Here is a 6775-nt window from a genome sequence, read left to right as displayed (position 1 = left end):
TAACCCTTTCGAGATAAGAAACCACAAATAGTTTTGATTCCTTAGCAGCATTCGTTAGTATACCATAGATTAGAATTCCTACGAAGTTTACTTTGTCAAGATTCTAGAAATGTCTTGGGCGACAACCTAGTGCTAAAGTGGTAGCACTTGACGAAAGAACATCTAAGGGGCAACCACTTTTGGTCCCCAATAACACTAATATTTTCAAACGTACTAGTGATCATTCCGGATCTTCAGGAGGAAGATCGACTTTTGTTTAATTCCGTTCTAAAGTAGATTATTAGCAAATTCCTTTTTTCTGGCCTTAGGGCATTCCAACCAGCATTATTTCCTAGATTTCATTTCGACGTTGTACTCATCATTTCAATGAGTATAGGCTTGAGTATAAGTTGTTATACCTACAATTAGTAGAAATCCCCATGTAGCAAGTATTTTCCCTAGAATCAACGGAACCACCTCACAAGACTAGTGCTGTGCTAGTCATCCGAAACTATTCACTTGAACGGGCTCTAATCTGTAATTAGCCTAGATTTTAGCAACTCAATCGGGTGATGAATAAAACTGTTAACCCATACTTTGAATTGATGGTCTTTCCGACCAACTTTTGGAACTTGAGTTTTCTTCTGTACCTTGTCGAATTCGTAGTGGTCTTACTGAGGTGATATAAAATAGCACACAAATTAAACCTTTTTTTGATAGTTGTAGTATGTGTAAGTAGGGATCGTTCTATGCCGTGGATTAGGAGGGATGCTAATCTACACAAATTTAACTTAAGAACACAAAACTAGACTTTAGTGACTCAAAACTGCCCAGAATGACTCCAAACAGCACAAAACAAACAAATTGACTCAAAACAGAAACTAAAGGGTGATTTGGACGAAAATTAAACTAAAAAGATTCAAAATACTAATGGGGAGTTGTTTTGACGAATTTAAGACTAAAACTAAGTAACTTGCAGAAAACAAACTAATTGATACGAAATTAGGGTGAATGAAAGGGGTGAAAGGCTAGCTAGAGGGTCATTCTCCACACATGACACATATGCATACAAATCAATTTCCAATTATTCTTCCTATAAACCATGAATGACATGCCCCAAGTTAACCATAAACTGCACAAATTAACCATCAGATTTTCCTAAATTCATTGAATTGGACTCAGTGACACAACCAAATTATTCTTATTAAGTTCCCTACATGAACTGCATAATAGAGATGCATATCAAAGATCATTAAGTTATGTGAAAATCATAAGCATTGACATGGCATTCGTAATTATGAACTGCATGATATTCCTGCCAGGAATTTACTTAACGCGATCGTAACTAACAACCTCCACTACTTGTAAATATAAGTTCATAACTATTAGGTGAAACTCCCTTACATTTTAGCATCAAATCCCTGCATGCAAACTAAGTGTGCATCCTTAATCAACACACAAGAACAAGTTATCAATCAAACAGATAAGTAAATTGCACTCACGATTTATGAAACAATAACTGGATGTAATCAATTCATATGTTCATGGCTTTGAATTCACCTCTAGCCAAAATGAATTTAGTTTCTCATGTTTGCAATTAAACAAAGACAATTAAAGTTAAACATTGAAAACAAAAGATAGAATACTCCTAGAAACGCTCCAACAATCCAAAGGTCTTAAATGGTAGGGCACGGCTCCAAGGGTTTCCTCTCCTTTATCCTTGCAAGGATGCGGCACTAGAGAGATTTCTGATTTTAGGCTCTTGTGTGTGTGTGGTCCTGAATGATGCGGCAAAGGTTTATATATGGGGCTAGGGCACGACACCAAGGTTGTAGAGGAAAAGGATTAATTGTTAGCATTGCTTTAGGACTCCTAGAAATCAGATAAGAGGTGGTTTAATAAGAAAAAGAGTCCCCCTTGTAGCTGGAAATAAGGTAGGATAAGATTAGGATAGGATAGGATAACATAAGATAAGGTTAGTTTGAGATAAAACAGGACTGGATAAGGTTTTGGATAATGTTCCTTCCTTTTAGTTGATTCCTTATCTTCTATGTCTTGAATTAATTTCTTTAACTCTTTAGCACATTCCTAGCCTCTTGAACTTCAAAAACGTCCATCCACCTTGCTCCATGCATGTGCTATCCATTCTTGGCCCAAAACTGCTCCAAAATGCTCCAAATTGCACTTTCTTGCCAACTTTGTCATTTGAACCTGAAAACACACGAAAATAGTTAAAACACTCTAATAAGTAGAAATTAGCTATGTAAATGCAAGAAAACAAGCTAACTAAGTCGCATAAATATGCTCCTATCACTTACCTACTCTAGCAATGAGAGCAAATTTTCTAAACACCTATAGTCAACTTTATACCAAATTCCTCAATTGTTAATTTTGATTAAATTGGTACTTTTTGGGAGACGTGATCTCAGTAGACAATATTCTTTTCTTTTTCCCAAAAGGTTGTAACGAAAGAAAGACGAAATTCTCACAAAGTGTTGTGAAATTTGAGATATCTTTGGTCTTGTTGATTTATCGACAATTTGTTAGCAATTTCTTGGCCATAGTGTTTTTCCTCATTTGTTGACTAAGGAAAGTTAGTGCAGTTTGGGATGTTGGATATGAATAAAATTTCTGACAACCTAAGTGTTGTCTCTTCTCGAGCATTATTCTTACATTTTTCTATGACGTCGATAATTTGGAAATCCATGATGACATTTTCTCTAGATGATTTGATTGTGTAGATGCAGCATAACGGGGTATCGTTTATGTTTCCTAACAGTTGGAATCATATAAAATGAACCACCTTACTCATGACTTAGAGTCAACAGTTACCATCTTTACTTGAAAACCGGATGACACTTCTATGTGGAGAAACGTGTTCGAAATCTTTACCAACCACACAAAATTTCCAAGAACCTCTTCAATTGAAATGAGCTAAGGCTCAAATTACAGCGATGGAAAAACCAAATCAACACCTACGATTGCACCATCGTGTATGACCCTGGTTATGCAAACGTAATTACTGTTACCACATCAAAAGACATATTGACCCTTGAACACTTTCAGCTTGTCCTATCCCAATTCAGTTGGAATTTATGAGTATTGATATGACATTATTTACAAATCATCAAGAAATCATTTGAGTGGTTATAATCACTTCGTGTATCCAAATGCAAATGGGGAATATCACCATAAACTCTCGGTACGAGATATCTTATACATGTGGCGATTATGATGATGTCTCGGTGATTATCGATCGATTTGACAAGTCAACTCACTTTTCATTGGTCCAAAGTGACCATATTTTATCATATTTTCTGGTGTTTCTATTAGCATCTACTCTAACTGTGATTCCATGTTCACCTCTTGGTGCTGGAAGGCATTCCAGTCAACCTTGAGTACATGTCTACCCTACTGCACTTCATGTTAATTTTGAAGTAGACAGACCGTTTAGGTGAATCGTTTGAACATTTAAATTTTAGTTGTGACCATTAATTCCTCAATCACCCAACAAGTGCTATGTTGAACGAATTGTTACCATTGTGAACTACATTATTTAACTACATGGTGTGCATGTTACTACCGTATATCACCGTGATGTGCATTTTACTTCCAAGTTTTGGGAAGTCTTCTTAAAGGCCATAAGTACAAAGTTGTTGTCCAATGCCACACTTCATCCTCAGACCAATGACCAGTTTGAACGAACTATCCGGACCTCCATGGACATGTTGCGTTTGTCTGTTCTATATTTTCCATGTTATGATAAAGACTTATCTTTATTAGAGTAGCTTGTAACTATGGTTACTATTCTAGTTTTGGGTATGGCACCACCAGAGATGTGGTATAGAGAATTCTACAGATAATACTTGACAGAAAAAAGAGTATTGCGATCAAGTGTTCAAATGATCAAGATTATGATATAGGAAATTGTGTAATGTTAATGACGTCACCCGAGGGGGTAGTACGTGTACGCAATCAAGGCATTAACTGGATGATTTATGTGTATTTCTCAATGAGGGGCAGGATGGTAATATTGCACCCTCAAGAATTATTTGCTTGCTTATCGTGACAACAGTGAGTTGTCGGTATTACGGGCTGCAGACTGTAATATTGATAACTTATTAGTTGGGTTCGTTAAGCAAGTGGACAAGTAAGTCCTTTTATGTTAGCAATTTTAGTTATTTATTATTGTTTGGGCTTGACCCAAAGATACTACACTTACTTTCAGAGTACGTGACGCAACGTGTGCATAGGTGAAAAATATTCTATATTCAATTTTAATTTTAGTACAATTATTTTAACTTTACGTTATTATATATATGTATTTTGATGGGATGTTATTATACATATATAAATACTTTTGACTTTATGTTTTTATAAGAAGTATTATATTATAGTATTATACTGTAGGAGAAGGAAAGTATAAGTTTAGAGGCTTGAAAGGAATCATTGCAATCCGATCGAAACGGAATGACATTCTTTTTTATGCAACCGCTCTAACTTGATATCTTCTTTACATATTTATTTTTCTGCTGTCTTTACAAACTACGAAGTGTAATGGGCATTTTGGTAAATTCACGTGACATATATCGTTTATTGAGATAGTCCTAATTAGTATCTTTGCCTTTTGATGTATAAGAGTCATCTATACACACATTCATTATCTTGAAAGGTTTCTTCCAAAGATTGACTTTCAAGGCATATTTCCAAAAATCTCCCACTTGCACTAAAGTCAATCACTAATGTATCTCATAGATGCTAGTTGAGTGAACTTATGCTCGTAGGTTAACTTGGTTATGTATTAATCCCTCTTTATCTAAAAGGGATTTACTTATCAAATGTTTCTAAAACATTTGATGATGTCTCTTTCTTATGTTCAAATACTTTGATGAGACCTTGATTCCATGGCTTGAGCTATCGCCCCATTACGTCGTAGTGTCCAACTAACGACCTTATGGTTTGGATTCCATCATTGGTTCTTTAAGAACCCCTTCTATTGAAAACATTTTGAAGCAGTTTCTAAAAACAATATATCGCCATATATTTCGTTTGTATACTTTATACATACTTTGCTCCAACCTTGAGACCATTGTAGTACAATACTAACAATACATTCATATGATTAGTACTTCATCGATTATGAAGTTCCATTTGTTAAAATGGGTTATTTTCACTTTGGTTAATAACCTAAGTGAATGCACCCTTCCAGAGTCCTACTCTGATGTTCCTTTCTTAAAGGCAATAATACTCTATCAGTTGCTATGGTTCTGATCCTGGGCTATAGTAATATCTTAAAGTGACAACCCCTGTGGTTTTTCACCTTTGGATATCATCTCACAAGTCCATACATGTGTCCCTTTTGTGATTTTATGACACATTCATTATAAGGGTTATGAAAGTGATTTTCTATCATATAGGAAAACACCTTCTCAAATCTTCAACATTTGAGATTTAATTTCCCCATTAAACATTCTTGAGATAGCCTTGCTATATCATTAAGTCCAATTTCAAGTCTATACTCCAAAATTGACCGTGTCACAATTTTGTCATTTTTGAGTAACATCTATGTTTTATCAAGTCTATCAAATAGACTTTATTCATATCTTGTTGCTCAAATTATGACATCACTCCCACTGGCCTTGTTGTAACTTAGCATTCATTCAAAATTTAATACTTATATTTTCTTGATTTGAATGCATATTGCTCCCACTAACTTGTCTTGGATCTATTGACAATCATTGAGATCCATTAGCTTATTTGATGATGTCTTAACAATTTTGGGACTATTAACAACTCTAGCTAACACAAGTTATTTAAACGAACATACATAAAAGAATTCCTTCTCAAGTAATTCCATTTGATATGTGTGACTTGTTTTATCAAGTCTATTCATTTAAATTATATGGTGTCATACACCATACTTCAAGTTTTAGTTATACTAAGACCTTTAATGTAGTCATATAAGAATTATCCAAGTCTTTAGTGGAAGCATGGCTCCTACTAAGGATATAGAAACTCAACCATCCCTTCTAGGTGGTTGATATAATTCTTTATCGAAACTACATAGAGCGTTATAGTTACAAGAGGTGCAGAATTTGGATTGTCTTGTTGTTAAACCATATGTTGTGACTCATTTTGAAAACTATTCCCTTTTGTTTCATCAACTTGTCCAAATGCTTTGTTATTAGCTTGTTCTCATAAAAGAGAATGATGGACAACTCCCAACATATAACCATTTTATGCTAGGTTGACGAAACCAACATTCAAAGACTATTCTTTAGAATGTTACACAACATAGAATTTTAACGTTTTGAAGAGCTTGAATCTTTTAACAATTAAAATTACAAACTCTTAATAATAGTGAAGTACTATTATTCTTTAGACAACTATAAACCAATCATATTCAAGTTTATATCCTTTTTCTCACCTCCCACTATTTCTCATGACTTTAATGAGAAATTCACTTCATACATTCAAAATGTATAAACGTGGAGTATACGGGTAGAGGACATTGTGGAGTAGCTTTAAAACCTTTCAAGCTCATTTGTTTCAACCTCCACTAAGTCGATGTCTTGCTATTAAGTGACTAAAGTCTTTTAAACATTTCATAGATTTAGACACTTCATTCTTGGTTTAATCACTAATACACTTGTCATTTTAAAACGATTTTAAGAATGCCCAATTAGTTGTTCAAAACTACTAATTTAATCAAGAGTGATCTTGATTATTGTGGTTTAAGTGATAACCATATAAGAAACGTTTTTCTTTATTCTTTATATCATTATAATGTGATCTT

The sequence above is a fragment of the Malus domestica genome, chromosome 16 (genome assembly GCF_042453785.1).
Source record: "Malus domestica chromosome 16, GDT2T_hap1".
In the NCBI taxonomy this organism is placed as follows: Eukaryota; Viridiplantae; Streptophyta; class Magnoliopsida; order Rosales; family Rosaceae; genus Malus; species Malus domestica.
This window is presented reverse-complemented; position numbering follows the sequence as displayed.